Source organism: Myotis myotis, unplaced genomic scaffold (genome assembly GCF_014108235.1).
Source record: "Myotis myotis isolate mMyoMyo1 unplaced genomic scaffold, mMyoMyo1.p scaffold_m19_p_16, whole genome shotgun sequence".
Lineage (NCBI taxonomy): Eukaryota > Metazoa > Chordata > Mammalia > Chiroptera > Vespertilionidae > Myotis > Myotis myotis.
In genome coordinates this window covers 13,234,943-13,251,445 of record NW_023416320.1, presented here as the reverse complement: position 1 = coordinate 13,251,445, position 16,503 = coordinate 13,234,943, and positions in this window count along the sequence as shown.

Below are 16,503 nucleotides of genomic sequence, written 5' to 3'. Positions count from 1 at the left end.
AGATTCTAGCTAAGGGGGCTAGTGGTCCATCAGCCTCTTACATGTGGGGTCAGGGGACTGTGAAAGAAAATTTAAGCCTGCTAAAAAAGATGTCCTGTGAGTGGATCCCCTGTGGGGAGGGGGAATATGTGGTTTCAAGCACCTGGAGCAATGCCAGGCAGTGTTGTAGACCCTGAGGGTGCAGCAAGAACTGACAATATTGTACTTTTTATTCTATAAAGAATGCACAGAACTGACAATATTGTATGTTTTATTCTGTACAGAATGTACACACACACACAGGCGTGCAGATATGAAGCGCTGAAAGGGCAGACACAAATTCTAAGAGTGTTTCTTTATAGACACAGGCATTATTTGGGCGACTTTTTCTTCTTCTCCACGTTTTCTGCAACGCTCAGGGCTCATTTATGAATTCGTTTATGAGAGAGAGAGCGGGGGGAGGGAGAGAGAGAACGATGATCGTTAGGAATTTCTGAGACCTGCGCTGCCCTGGGCCTCCGCCGTGAGTGGGTCGTGGCTGTAGGTGCGGTGGCGTCTCTGTGCAGCGCTGCGGCGGCACCAGCAGAGGGCGCTGTGCCCGCGGGGCTGGGGCGGGGCCGCGGCCCAGCTGCGCTTTTCTCCCCAGCAACACCGGCCCGCGCGCCGCCAGGGAGGCGCGGCCTCGCGGCTTTCCCCGCGGGGCCTCCCCTCGCCCCGCCCCCGCCCGCGGACGGCCCGGCAGGGGCGGCCCCCGTGACGCTACGGCCTCCCGGCCCCTCGCAGACCCGCCCGCGCCACGCGGGAGGGAGGAGGGCCGCCCCCCTCCGCCGCCTCCCGCCTCCGCCTCCCCGCGGGGCTGCCGGGCTGCGGTGACTCGTACTTTGGAGCCGGATGGGGAGACGTGACAGCCGAGACGCGGGCTGCGCAGGGAACAGGCGCGGGCGGGGGAGGCCACGTTTCTGGGCACCTGGCGGCCGCCGCGATGGGGCGGGAGGGGCCGGAGGGGCGCAGCGGCCGCCTCCTCCCCCGGCGTCGGGGCGGGAAGCGGCTCCTCCCGGCGCTCGCGGGCCGGGCCCGGGGCCTCGGCGAGAGCGCGCGCGGCGATGCAGACGCGGTTCCCCGGCTCCCCTGCACCGCCGCGCCCGGCCGGCCACCCCTGCAGCGGGGCCGGGCTCCGGAGGGAGGGAGGCCGGGGCTCCAGGCCTGTCCACGGCAGGCGGCCCGGCCTCCCGCTGGGCCCGGGAAGGAATGCGTGGAGCCGCATCCAGCCACGATGGGATCCCAGCCTCAGTTTCCTGATCTGCAGAATGGGAAGACGCACACCCGCTTCCCAGCAGACCCGCAGGCTTCCCCACCGGGAAGTTCGCGGCGCTGCAGGGGAGGTGCGGTCGGGGGAGCCCAGGGGAGAGCGAGACTGACCTTCCGTGCAGGGCCTTCTGGGGGCACCTCTTCTGCATTTCCCAAGGCCCCCCGCAACCTCTTGCTCGCCGGGAAAGACCTTCCAACGAACACTGGTTACATAAAGTTACCTCTTCTGTGACGGGGACTCAACGGGAGAAAGGGCACAAGCATTTCAGCGACACGTTTTCCCTTTGGGTTTAATGCCCCGACCCCAGGACTAAGTGTGGCTTTTCTGGGGTTCTGTTTGAGATGAGAAACTCAATCCCAGGATGTTGGGGTCAAAAGACCCCACTGCTTTTTTTGTTGTTGTTAATATATTTTATTGATTTTTTACAGAGAGGAAGGGAGAGGGCTAGAGAGTTAGAAACATCCATGAGAGAGAAACATCGATCAGCTGCCTCCTGCACACTCCCTACTGGGGATGTGCCCGCAACCAAGGTACATGCCCTTGACCGGAATCGAACCTGGGACCCTTGAGTCCGCAGGCCGACGCTCTATCCACTGAGCCAAACCGGTCAGGGCGACCCCACTGCTTTTAACTGCCACTCTTCCAGATTCCACTTCCAGCTCAGCCACTGTGGCTGCTTCACCAGGTTACTGAATGTCTATCAGCCTCAGTTTTCTCAGCTGTCAAATGGGAGCAACACTGGCGATGACAGGGTCAGGTGCTCAGGATGAATCTCCAACTTCCAGGGTCCTCAAGGCCACCTTGTCATCTGTCAGGAAATCCTTCTTATGATTTTAGACACCCTCCCCCTCCAGGCTGAAGGCCATATTTCTGTTCTGGCCAGGTAGAGTACATACAGCGGGTCACTCCTTGTCCGTCAGTGGCAGTGCCCTTGCAGCAGGGAAGCCACTGCCAAGCTCCTCAGCCTGACCTTTACACGGGGCCTCTTCTATGGCTTCAGGGTCCTCCCCAAAGCCTGTAGATTGTGGGCGGGGGTGGACAAGTGCTGCGAGAGTTGTGAGGGCCGGACTCGGAGATTTCCCCTCAATGTGTGAAAGGAGTTACTTGCAAACTAGGAGGAACAGAATGCTCACTGAAAACGATCCCCATGCTGGCGTGACTTATCACTCCAAGACACAAGAAGGTTTGGAGCAGGAATCATCACCTCCATTTTGCCAGGGAGAAAGCAGATGACCCGGTGCTCAGATCCCCAGTCTGTCCTTAGCGGGATCATCTATCTTCCCTTTCTGGGGGCCAGCGCTGCAGGAGCTGGGGCCACCCAGGCCGGCCTCCATGTCCGCGGAGTCGGCGGGAAATGGCTGCAGCTCCTGCCGCCGCCTGGTTCTCCTGCAGTGAGGTGCACGGTGGTCATCACTGGCTTGAAAGGCCAGTTGGCGCTTGAGAAACAAACTGAAGCCTTCCCCTCCCTTCCTGTTGGAAACTGGTCTCAGCTGCGGAATGGGTGCCTGGGAAACACATTGCAAGTCCAGGCTCAGGGAGTCCAGCTGCTGCTGGAGACCAGCCGGGGCCACTCTCGGCGCGTCTGAAGGCTGGGGGGCCCTGCTCTGAGAGTGGGCCTGCCCGGGCCCTCTCGATGGTGGCCGCTGGCATCAGGGGTGCCCATCCCTGTGCCCATGGAAAGAATGCTGATGACCGAACCAGCCCACAGCCACCCCGAGGCGGCCAGGCTCCCGCAGCTGTGACTGAGCAGGACTGTGGGATTCTTGGAAGGACTGCATCTGTCTGGGAACTGGCATGACTCAGTGCCCAGGGGCACAGGGTGGAACCCAGGGCCCCAGGGCCCTCTGGGCCACTGGGCCTGCATCTGAGATCCGCATGTGCGCTTCAGCTCCTGTGAGCTTCGGTTCTCCCAGTCCCACTGGCCTGCTTGCCATTCCCAGAACCCACCCTGCTCTTTCCAGCCCCCGGGACTTGGTTCCAGGCATTTGTTTTGGCTCGGGATGTCTGTCCTTGCCCCATCTGTCCACATCATTCTTCCAGTCCCTGCCCGCATATGCCAGCTCCACCAGGGCTCGGTGTGTGCCTGCCCCCCTCCCCCTCCCCGTTCTGTCACCGCTCAGGGTGTGCCCGGGGTGGTGTCCCTGGCCGGGGTGCAGAGGCAGGAAGGGCGAGGCCCCTCTGCCGCTCTTCCTCCCCCACCTGTCACGGGGAGGGGCACCTTGCCGAGGAGCCGCACGCGCTTCCTGAATGCCCTGGCATCTGCCCCTGTTCCAGGACAGGGTGGGCGGCCACGGAGAAACCCCCTCTGCTGCGCCCCCGCCTCGCTCGCTGGCCGGGCCCTCCGGTCCGTTTCCTGCGCGCCAGGGGACCTTGTGGTCAGCCAGCAGTGACGGCAAGAGCTGGGGCCTGGCCTTGACCCAGCACGTGGTTGTCTACAGCATCGGGGCCTCTTCCCCGGCGGAGGGGGGGGGGGGGGTAGGAGTGAGGTCGGGAATGAAAGCGTCCAGCCCTGGATGCTGGTGCAGCCTCTTCCCAGACAGACCAAGTCTTAAGGGGGGGGGGGGGGGGGGACTCGGGCGCCATCGATGGTGCTGGTGCCTCGGAACCGCCTCTCCCGAGAGCGGGTGTGCGCCACACCGGGAGGGGAAGCCTGCCGCACCCCCCATTTCCCCCGGCAACTGCGTCAGGGCCCAGACGCCGCTCGCAGGTGGCTGGGGGTGCGGGACGCGTCGCCTCCTTCTGCCGCCCGCGCTGCTGGCGACCCCGGCAGCTGCCAGCCGTCCCCGCAGCCGCCTTCTGGGGTTTCCCGGCCCCGCGCGCCTCCAGCGACCTGGGCCGCCGCCAGCCCGGCCTCGCCCCGATCCCCCCGCACCCCACCCCCCACCCCCCACCCCGAGCCGCGCAGCAGGGCTCTCTGATGAGTCAGCGGGGGCAGGGGGCCCCCCTCGCCCCGGGCATCTGCTCCGGTGACGCAGCGTGACTCACGGGCGCCCAGGCAGCCGCAGCGTGGCGCCCCCCGGCCCTGCTGGTGCCCCGCACCCCGCTCCGAGCCTCCCGCCCGCCCTGCGCCCCTGCCCCCCCCCCCCCTTGCCCCTGCACCCGGCCGGCTCCAGGCTGACATCAGACGCTGGCCGCCCGGCCACCCTCTGAGTCAACAGTTTCCGCAGCAGAGCCGGCTGCCAGGGCGGGGGAGGCGCGGGGGGGCGCGGCCTGGCAGCCGCGGGAGGGCGGGAGGGCGGGGGTGGGTGGGGACGCGGCCGCTTTTACGAGAAGTCACGGCGGGGGGCGGGGGTGTAGGCGGGGAAAGGGGACACCACCCTGCGTCGGAGCCGGGCGCCGCGGAAGCCGGGCGCCGAGGAAGCCTGCAGCCGCGGAGCCACGTGCTGGAGCCGGAGCCGGCAGGGGTGGGTGGCTGGGCCGCCCCCGAGGGACCCGGAGGCGGGGGGAGGGGGTCCTTGCTGGGAAAGGCCCGGGCCGAGTGTCTGCGGGAGGAAGAGAAGGGCTGGTGGACGCCCCGGCTTCCCAGGCGCCCGCGAGCATTGTGCCCAGTTCCCGGGGGCTGGCCCTGCCTGCAGCAATGCACCGGCTGGCCCCAGCTCTGCAGGCCCCCCACACCCACCCAGCCACCACCCCGGCCTGCCCGCCTCACATGTGTGTCCGAGGGTGAAGGGGAGCCTCAGTCACGGGGCAGGGGCGGCCCAGTGAGGGGGGCGGCGGGTAGGAGGAAGGAACGAAGCACAGGGGGCAGGAAGAATTGCAGGCACTGGTGGGGGACATAACTGGTTTCCCGCTGCCTGAGGATTTAGGCCAAAGCCCCCCGGGAGCGGGGATGGGCTATAGGAAGGGATGAGAGGTGTGGGCAAGGGGGCCGGGCCGCTGCCAGGGCACAAGGCTGGAGTCTGTGGGTGCTAAGAGCTGCCCCTGAGTCAGCGCTCGCAGCCATTCGGAGAGGCGGCAGCCTGTGGTTCTGGGGCGCTGGAGGAGGGCAAAGGGTCCTTTAAGAAGTGCCCACCTGGAAGGCAGGTGGGAGGTAATCAACCAAAGACCTTGTATGCAGATATGCGTAACCCGTGGCCGAAGACAGGGGGGTGATGAGGGCCTGTGGTGGGGAGGGTTGATGGGGGAAAGGGGGGACATATGTAATACTTTCAACAATAAAGATTTTTTAAAAAGAAGAGGCACCCACCTGGCCCAGCGGGCATGGCTCAGTGGTTGAGCATCGACCTATGAACCAGGGGGTCACGGTTTGATTCCAATCAAGGGCACAAACCCGGGTTGTGGGCTCCATCCCCAGTGTGGGGCGTGCAGGAGGCAGCCGGTCAGTGTTTCTCTCTCATCATTGATGTTTCTATCTCTCTCTCTCCCTTCCTTTCTGAAGTCACTCAAAAGAAAAAAAGCAGCACCCACCTCACCTGGCCTAAGGGGTGCCTCCCTGGAAGCTTCTGTAGCCCTGACAGGTTTCCCTGACCTTGTCAGGCAGGAAGGGAGGGAGAGAGGAGCCAGGAGGACCGAAGAGCCAGGAGGGCGGGGGCGGGCACTTGGGTTTCCTCCCCTCCCGCTCCCTCCCACCTCACCCATCCCGTGACCCCCAGGGTGAGCGAGGCACCACTGTCATTGGTGGGCTTCCAGCTGGAACCCATTTTCAGTCTCAGCCTCTTTCCGGGATTTGACTTGCTGTTCTTTCCAAAGCCCCGGCTCTACAAGTGATGGCAGCCCAGGGAGGGGGCGCCTGAATCTCGTCTTGCGGGCAGAGGTAGCACACCAGCCGGGTGAACAGAGCCCATCGGGTCTGTCCAGAGCTGCTCGTCCTCACAGCCTCCAGCGACCACGTGAGCTGCTGCTTGCCCCATAGGACCCTCCAAACTCCTGCAGAGCAAGAGCTCTCGGCCTGTCTCCTGGGCAGCCTTCTCCCAAGTGTGCGGGTGGGCGGCTCATTTCTGCCAAGCGTCTCCAGCCCAAAATAGCATTGAACCAGACTTCTGGGAAGCCCTGTGCTCCCGGCCTCTGTAGAAAAAAGTGAGAAATGACAGCTCTTGGGAAACCAAGGGGGCTAATTTGCTGAGACGGGACAAGATGCAGAGAGCCCTGTGACCTCAGAGGGCAACAATAGTGGCCAGGGAGGGGTACAGAGCGTGTTAGGGTGGCAGGTCCCCAGCCTGTGTGGCTGCCCTTCTGGGAAGTTGGTGGGCTGGGCAGTGGGGATGTCCTGGGAGCCAAGGCCAGGTGCAGGAGGAGGCGGTGGCCAGATACTTAAACCACAAACACCACAACCCCCAACTTCCACATTTGTTCTTCAGGCTGAGAACTCTCCTGGTGGGGGTGGCCTCCTCCGCTGTTTCAAATCCTGATCTCTCATGGTTCAGGCTTGGGCCAGGTCCCTCGCCACCTTGTCTGGGAAGCTGCTTTCTCCCATCCCACTGAGTGCTCTTAGCCCTGGGCACCTCCACGGAACCCTTGCCGTGCTTTGCCTGCCTGGCCTGAGAGGTTTTGCTGTATTCAACTTCCCGTTCCACCCAGAAGCCCCCTCCACCCCCCAGCCCCGGAATGTCACCTTCGCAGCTCCCTCTCGGTGGAGGTGAAAGTCCTGGGGAAGTGCATTCATTAGCTGTCAGCCTGCCCTCTTCTGTCCTTGTGCCCTGATAAGCCTTCTTAGTGTCTGCTGGGACTTCCTGTTTGCTGTGTCTGCTTCCATGGGAGCCTCATCTTGGGTGTTACCCAGCCTGCTCTTGGCCTGACAGCTCACCGCAGCCTCTGGGACCCTGGCTCGTCGTCCAGATCGACTCCTGGCAGCCCTTCAGGAGGAAGAGCCTTCGCTCCCTCCCTTAGCGATTGGAACGGGGTGGGGGTGGGGGGGCAGAGGGTTCAGTGTATGGCACCAAAACTGTGGTCTTGTGTGTACTTCCCCGCTCAGGACACAGGTGCTAACATAACATGTCAGGTGTAAATGTCCATGCATACAGAAAGTAAATTGGCTTCACGGAACTTTTTTCGAAGCATCCCAATGAATACAAGATTCCTCGCATGCATTCAGAGGGCTCGCTTTCCTTGCAACTTTTTGGGAGCAGTTGCATTGAAAATGAGGTATAATATTAGGAGATGAGTTAGCAGGGATCAGACGATGTTCAGGGGTCATGTAATAAAATTCTGTATTATTGCAGATGCCAAAAACGTTGGAGATGAAAGTGTGCTGGACTGGGAGCATCTGCCATAAGTGGTTTGGCATAACATCTGCGTCCCTTGGTAGCGTTTATCACTTCACTGAGCAGCTAACCTTCTCGAGCCATCCTTGAGCCACATCCTGGAGGACACTGTGTTAGGAACCCTTGGGTCCACCCCTGGCTCTGCCAGGTCTGAGTTCTGCTCTCTGGGGCCACCTGCTTCCCTATCGGGGCCTTGGTTTCTTTACCTGTAAAATAGAGATCGTTACACCTACCTCTTCCAGCTCTTTTAGGACCAGAGGAAGTGACTCCCAATGGGCACACGGTAAAGAGTAGCTTAACATATTTTGGATTTTTTTGGAGGGGGCGGGTTAATCCTCACCCGAGGATTTTTCATTGATTTTTAAAGACAGTGGAAGAGACAGAGAGAAACTTTGATGTGAGAGACAAACATCAATTGGTTGCCTCCTGCAGACACCCCGACCTGGGGCCAAGGAATCGAGCCTGCAATGGAGGTACATGCCCTTGACGGGAATTGAACCTGAGACCCTCCAGTCCCAGGGCTGATGCTCTCTCCACTGAGATTTTCTTTTTTCTTTTTTTTTTAAAAAATATATATTTTATTGATTTTTTTACAGAGAGGGTGGGGAGAGGGATAGAGAATTAGAAACATCGATGAGAAAGAAACATCGATCAGCTGCCTCCTGCACGCCCCCTACTGGGGATGTGCCCGCAACCAAGGTACATGCCCTTGACCGGAATCAAACTTGAGACCTTTCAGTCCACAGGCCGACGCTCTGTCCACTGAGCCAAACCGGTTAGTTCACTGAGATTTTCTAACTATGAGGGTAACAACTTCCTACACTTATATAATCTTTTCCATCTGGGGTTCTTTTATTTTTATTATTTTTATTGATTAAGGAATTACATATGTGTGGGGGTCTTTAGATCCAGGTTCTGTCCAGGGCTAAGAAGGTCAACCTGAGAGAGCAATTCGTTCTTTCAGAAGCCACCGGAGTAAAGACCCAGATTTCTAGCAGGAAGGAATTTAACAGCAGCACATCTACCAAACGATAGGGCCTGAGAGAAACCTGATAAGGAATCAGCCAGAGGCCTAATCAGTGACAAAGATGGCCTTTGCCCAGACACTGGGCCCCGAATGTGGCTTTAATCTAGGAGGTGTTGAAAGAGCATAATAAATACTTATTCCGTCCAGCCAAATCCAAGAGTTTGAAGAAAAACTGCAGAGTTTAGGTTGTGTGTGTCCCTCCGCCACGTGAGATGTGACTCTGAGGGAAGACACTAAGCCAGACCCTGACGGTGGTGGTGGGGCCCAGAGCCTCATGCCGGGCCCTGGACTCTTGCCCCCGTGAACGGGAGCAGGAAGCACACATGAACCGCCTACACCGGCCGCCCTTCTGAGAGGGAGCAGGAGCTGTCCTTTGCACCTCAGCTCTTTCTGGCCCAGCTGACATCAATTCAGGGGAGACATGGCATATTGATTTCCTAGGACTGCATAACCACGCACCACAAACTGGGTATCTTAAAGCAACGGAAATTCATTTGCTCAGAGTTCTGGAGGTGAGAGGTCTGAAATCAAGGTGTCAGCAGGGCCGTGCCCCCTCAGAGACTGGGTTCAATCCTTCCTTGTCTTTTCCTAGCTTCCAAGCCATAGGGAGCTGACAATCCTCGCGTCCCTTGGTTTAGCAGGGGTGGGGAATGTCCAGCCCAAGGGCCGTATCAAGCCCTCGAAATCATTTGGCCTGGCCTTGCCAAGGCAACCGCAGGCAGGACTCGAAATTCAACAAATCTAGGAGCTTTGTTCATAGCAACATAAATGTATATTAAGTGAGTGATATTGAGCAAGTGATGTTACAAATATCCAAATGGCTCTTGGCAGGAAAAAGGTGCCTCACCCCTGGTTTATAGCTACATCCCTCCAATCTCTGCCTCCGTTGGCACGTGGCGTTCTCCCAGTCTCTCTCTCTGTCTTCTGGTGGCATTCTCCTCTTTATAAGGACACTGGTCATAGTGGATAAGGGCCCACCCGAAGTACTTCTTCTTCACTTGATTACATCTGCAAAGAACCTGTTTCCTAATAAGGTCGTATTCACAGGGACTAGGGCTTAGGACTTCAGGATACCTCTTTTAGGGAAAACAACCCATAATATATGGGTACGGGGCTACGTTTGATACACGGGCTGTAGCACAAGCTGAGGGGGTAGTCAACACAGGGGTGTTCCATATGTGCCGGCGAGGGGGCACGTTGAGGCAGCAGGTCCATCCCTCCGGAACCTCAAACACATCCATGTCCTTGAATCCAGTGATCCGTTTCTAGGAAGTCATTAAACATGTGGATAAAACCTGCACAGAGGTATGTCTCTCAGTGCTGTTTGTCATAATTAATTACTGGGAACAACTTCAATGTCCCACAGGTAGGGATGGCGACTAAAATAAGTTGTATCCACATGAGGGGATATTATGTAGCCTTTAGAAAGGATGTTTCCAGAAAAGAAAAATAACAGGAAAAACGAAATGTTTTAGTATGTTGTCAACTTTATAAAAATATATAAGGAAGGAAAAAATCAGCATAATGTTAATGCTCCCCCCCCCCCTTATGGAGGAATTATGAGTGATTTTGTTATTTTAAAAAATTATGACATTATATAAACTCTCTTCATTAGCTTTATAGCCAAGGGGGGCGGGGGGAATAAATGATCTTTTAAAAATAGATATATGAATAGTTTCCTGGAGTATACATTCCAGGAGAGTTCTGGCTGGAGGAGAGCAGCAGCTGCTGGGTGTCCGGCTGATTTCCGTGCTTATAGGCCACACCATCACCCCCGGGAGCTTTTCAGCATGTAGTTGGGTGGCTACTTGCATCAGAATTACCCAAGGTGCACCCGGCTGGTGTGGCTCCTATGAACCAGGAGGTCACGGTTCGATTCCCAGTCAGGGCACATGCCCGGGTTGCAAGATCGATCTCCAGTAGGAGGGGTGCAGGGACAGCCGATCAATGATTCTCTCTCATCACTGATGTTTCCATCTCCCTCTCCCTTCCTCTCTGGAATCAATAAAAATATATTTTAAAAAATAACTGCCCATGACGGTTATTTAAAAATGCAGGATTCTAGGTCCCACCCCAGATCGCCTCGATCAGGGTCTCCGGGTGCAGGGCCCAGGAATTTGCATTCTCACAGGCTCTGCGCATTGGAGACTGAATTCCCCCACCCACTCATCAGTAATCCAGTGTGGTTTGTCACACCAGTCATCGATGCCCTCCCAGCCCACACCGTGCTTTGAAGAATAAAATAAAATAGAGAAGTTATTCTCTTAATAAAGTCTATTTTTGGTTGTCTCACCTAAGAAGGGAAGCTGCAGAACACAATATTAAAACGAATAGGAAATTCATCATTGTGTTTTATTTTGGAACTCGGTAGCCGCAGCTTGCGTTTCTTCATTTAATAATTGAAAGGAATTTAACATTCCCAGACTCGGCCCTACTGTGGGGTTCGGAAAGTTGCAGGAAGACGTCAGCCCACAGTGAAAGGTTTGCCCATTAACCAGGGGGTGTTTCATGTGCAGGCCGTTGAGAACTGTAATTACAGACGGTGATTTCTGGTAACTTACAACCTTGAGGTTTCCTTTATGGCCGGGCCGGGAGCAGTATCAGAGGACAGAGGCCGGTGGAACGTTGTCCTCTTGAAGGCATGTCCTGGTTCAGGGCAGGGCTGGTGTGAAGGCGGGTCGAGCCCTGCGGTGCCGGGACTTGTCGAGACCCAGGCGGGCCTGGCGTGCTCAGGGGGGGCCCAACAGCTGTGCAATTAGACAGCTCATCAGGGGGTGAAATTCAACCCCACGGGGAGGCAACAGTCCAAGGTCTTAGTCCATACATGTTGCTTCTGGAGTTGGTCATAGGCGCGTGGGTGAGCCGTCCTGAGGGTGAAATACGTGTCTACACGTGGGAGCACTCAGAAGAAAGAACCAGGACAGCAACTGTGAAACTGTGCGTCTCACCCCCTGGACGCGGTCATGTCCCCTTTCTGCGCCTTCGCACAGGCGGCCTCAGGATGCCCCTCGCCTGAGCCCGTCTCGGGGGGGAGGAGGTAGGCTCCGGAGGGGCGAAGAGCCGGGCACCTGAATCACACCTTCCATTTGTGCTTTGTCATCATGCCCAGCGCGCAGGCTGGCGGGGCCGATCTCCCGCGGTGAGAGAGGGGGGCTGCCTCCCGCTCAGCCGCTCCGGGTGGGTGGTCCTGAGCAGCGGGGGGCTGAGGCCTGGCCCTGGGGAGCACAGGCCACGGTCAGGCCTGCTGCCCCTCCCAGGTGCCCTCTCCTGCAGCACAGGGAGCAGTCGGGGAAGTCGGCCGAAAGGGTTAGGACCCACCGAGAGGAGCCGGTGTCTTCCACATACATGTAATTAGCTCCCAGAAGATGCCACGGAGTCATAATGGGAGCCGGCAGCGGGGGAGGAAGGCTCTGACAAGCATGAGATTTCTCGTGGGTTTTTACATTTAATTTGTTAAAGGAACATGAACAGTTGCAATTATAATCGTGGCTACTTCACTGAAGGTGTATCCCCCAGCAACAGGTCTGATCATGCTGTATCCCACCCCCACCCAGGAAGGGTGACCCGGAAGGGCTTTTGGGCCTCAGAGCTTTCTCTTGGCCCCGAGGGCTTGTCCCTGGTGACCCAGGGTGGGCCTGTCAGCAGCCCCTGCTCTGCCAGCCTGCCCCAGGGTGACAGCCAGCCCCAGGGCCCCAGGAGTCCCTGGCGTCACCTCCACCTCCACCCAGAGGCTCCCAGGGTCAGCAAAACCCGGGCCTGCTCCCAAGTGCCCTGCCCTCAGCGGCTGCCCCCACCCCCCGCCCCCCACAGGAAGGGAAGCACAGCTGCAGAGGAAAGGTGGGAGCCCTGGCACGTGGGCAGTATCTGGACGCCAGCCAGGACCAACGGGCCAGCCCTCTCCCGGGCACAAAGGGCTCTCTGTGAGGGACACGCCCAGCCGTGTGCAATCTGGGAGGCTCCAGTTTCTTCACACAAAGGAGGCCCATTCCCAGACCAGCCTAGGCGTGGCCTGTAGGCGAACCCTGCTGGGCAGGCCCTGTGGACTCCTGGTGACCCATCTGGGTGACTTCAGTCCTCATTATGAGCTGGTCTGGACATGAAGATGGAGAGAGGCCTGGACAGGCAGCTTAGCTTCACAAGCAGTTGCCCCTTTTTCCTCCGGGAAGAAGCCTTCCTAGGTCCACCCCACACACTCTATTATCTATCATCTATCTATCTATCTATCTATCTATCTATCTATCTATCTATCATCTATCTATCTATCTATCTATCATCTATCTATCTATCTATCTATCTATCTACCATCTATCTATCATCTATATTTCATCTATTATCTATCTATCTATCTATCTATCTATCTATAATCTATCTATCTATTATCTATCTATCTATCTATCTATCTATCTATCTATCATCTATCTACCTAGCATCTATCTATCTATCTATCTATCTATCTATCTATCTATTTATCTATCTATCATCTATCTATCTTCTATCATCTATCATCTATAGTTCATCTATCATCTATAATCTATCTATCTATCTATCTATCTATCTATCTATCTATCTATCTATCATCTCTCTTTATATCTCTCTCATACACATGGAGAGTAAATGAGACAAGGAGTCTCATGGAGTCTAAATGAGACAAGATCCCCAACCTAACCATACTTAGATTAGTCAACTGTGCTGTACCGACCCTTCCCCCACCCCCAAGCCCTCACCACAGAGAAATTAGACTAGGCCCCAGAGAAACCAGGCGAGGAAGCATGTAACAAGAGCCACCACGCTGACCACAGGCAAATGATCATTTTCTTTAGAACTCAGTCTCCCCTGCCACTAAGTGCCTCCTTAGTATAACCCTGTTATGCATGGAAAAAAAAAATAAAGGAAGGAAGGAAGGTGGCAAAATAACATGGAAGACCTATTGGAGGGGTCCACGCGGTTGTGTCTTTCAGCCAAGCGTGGGTTCATCCGGGGCCTGTGCATGGAAAGGGACCATAAGGGAGTTCCTTAACCCCTCAGAGGGCCTGTGGGCTTTGTGCTGTAAAAGGAAAGCGTTTCCACGGTGTCTTCAGCTGTAGCAATGGGTTCAGGCCACCAGGCCCGTGGCCGTGTGCCAGAGCCTGCTGCCCACACGGCTCCCGAGACCTGTGCACGGGTGGGCTCTGCAGATGTCTGAGGTCGAGGTGATGGATGCAAAGTACCGCCCGGTATGCCCCGTGCTGTGAACTATGAAGAAATGAAGACACTCTTTTATTGAACATTTATTCTTGGACATTGTCTCTGAGCCAATGAAGAAAACAGGCAGGATGCCTGTTCAGCAGCGTACATTTGGTACAGAAGCATAGCAGCTTCCCCTCTGTATTCATTTCCAAGGGCTGCTGTAACCAAGTACCACTAACTGGGTGGCTGAAATAACAGAAATGTATTTTCTCCCAGTCCTGGAAGCTGGGAGTCAGAGATCAAAGTGTTGGCAGGGTGGTGCCTTCTGGGGGGGTTGTGGGGGGCAGGATCTGCTCACTGGCCTCGGTGATTTGCTGGCCATCTGGCCTTCCCTGCCTTGTAGAGGCAGGACCCCGGTCTCCGCTTTCATCTTTAAGAGGTGTGCTCCCTGTGTGTGACTGGCTCCACATTTCCCCTGTTTATCAGCCCACCCTAATGCCCTCATTAACTTGATGATTTCTCAAAAGACCCTACTTCCCAAAAGGGTCACATTCTGAGGTACTGGGGTTAGGATTACACCCTATCTTTTCTGGGGGTGGGGGGTGGGGGAGTAGAACAATGCAGTTTCTAACACCCTTTAGAGAAAAGTGTAGGAAAGAAGGGAGGAGAGGTGCCTGCAGTCTCCTGCCGAAGGTCTCACGTGAGCACCTCTGATTGGTGGAGCCTGGGTCGCGTGCCTATTCCCCACTGCAGGGGAGACTGGGAAATCAAATTTCTGAATTGGACCTTGGGGAGGCAGGGACCTCTAATTTGGAATTTTCTCCAAACACGGGAAGAACACATTGAAAGGATTCCCGCAAAGGTGGCCACAAAGCACAACAGGAATGGACTAGCCGGTGCTTCCAGGTTGTCTCCAGGGACCAGCCAGGGAATGAGGACCACAGCCTCCATTTCTCGGTCTCCCCGTTAGTGCCTGGTGCTGTGTGCTGCCCACTGTAGGGACCAAATGTCAAATCTAGAGAGTAACCAAGAAGCAGCATTTGGCAAGCATTTGGGATGTGCCAGGCATTTTTCTAACCTTGTTACATGCTGTGCCTCGTTGAATCTTCACAACAGCGTTATGAAATAGGGATGACCATGAGCCTATTTCACAGATGAGAAGTCTGAGGCACAGGCACGTTAAGTAACTTAACTCAGTAGGTGGGAGAGCCAGGATTTGAACCCAGCAATTTTAGTCCCAGTCCAAGCGCGTACCCACTGGGCTTCCTAATGGACAGAAGAAGATGCTGAGAGATGCAAGCAACACCTTAGATTAGTCAAGCGCTCGGGCAAGAAGGGCGAGTGCCATGACGCTGTGGCCCTGCTGACGACCTGGGAGCTCGGCGGAGTGGCTTGTACGCTGTCTCACACTCTCTGAGCCAAGGTGGGTGTGATGTTGGCATGAGGCCCCCTGACAAAGTCCTCGGGCATCTGGGAGGGAGGCGTGGGAGGAGGCGGGAGGGCAGAGGGAGCCCAGGAGGGGCAGCCCAGGAGGCTCTGCCGGGCGGGCGGAGGAGGGCCTACGTCAGAGGCCTGGTTCTGAGCTTCCGGGCTCAGGGGGGCTGGGCAGCGGCTGCTTTTCTGAGAGGGCAGGGAGGGCCCCACACTGGTCTCTTGCCAAGGCGCTGCCTGGAGAGGGCCAGGACGCTCCCAGGGGTTTGTCCGAAGTGACCCCGAGGAGCAGCTGGGCCTGGGAGGGACCAGGTGGCTGCAGGGCGGACGGGCCAGGCTGAGGTGCATGTGGCAGAGCCCCGGGGCCTCTGTGCCTGCCTGGAGGAGCCCTGGCCCCTCCCTGCTCCGGAGACATTGGGGCTTTGCTATTTCTATGACTTGGGGAGAAACGGTGGGAAAGGAGCAGAAGGAGGCAAAAATAGAAAGGACACATGGCCACAGTCCCAAGCACCCCCAACTGGGCGTTGCCCTGTGCCCTGGCCACAGGCCTGGGCCTTGGGCCGCCCGCACTCCCCGTCCACAGCATAATTCCAGGAGCACACGCACCAGGGCTGCTTGTCACACCCAGGGGGCCCCTTCTCCGGGGAGCTGGCGCCTGCCCAGCAGCTTCCCTTCCCAAAGGAAAGCCGGGTGCCAGGTGGCTGGGCTTTGCTTAAGGGAGACAGGAGAGAAAGGTCAAAGCCTTGTCCTTCGAGAGCAGTGACGATAAGGTAAGAACGGGACGGTTTCTTATAACGAGGAGGACATTTCCAAAGCACGTGGTAACAAAAGTAAGGAAGACAAAACAAGCAAAGGAAGAGAAGGGACCCACCGGAGGTTTTTACTGCAATCGGTGACTATGGGCCATAGCCTTTCAAAGATCAGTTTAAGAAATGTTTGCAGACATCAGCAGTGCTCCCGAGTTTTAAAACCGCGTTAATGTTTGCAATGACATGACCAGCACTGATGCCTGCGTGCGCCCTGAGTTCCGGTGTCTCCACGCAGACAAGGAGCAGAGAAGAGGACGTCCTTAGCATTTAAAGAATGAGGTGGGGTCAGGGTGGCCAGATAAAATGCACGAGGACCTGTTAAATGTGGGTTCTCCATGAAAGGATGAGTCTTTTGTTCGTGTTAAGTTTGTTCCAAATATTGCATGGGACGTATCTACAGTATACTGAGAACTTATTTGTTGTTTATGTGAAATTCAAATTTAACTCGCTATCATATATTTTTTAAAATACATTTTTTATTTGATTTCAGAGAAGAAGGGAGAGGAGAGGAGAGAAGAGGAGAGGAGAGGAGAGGAGAGGAGAGCAACATCAATGATGAAGAGAATCATTGATCGGCTGCCT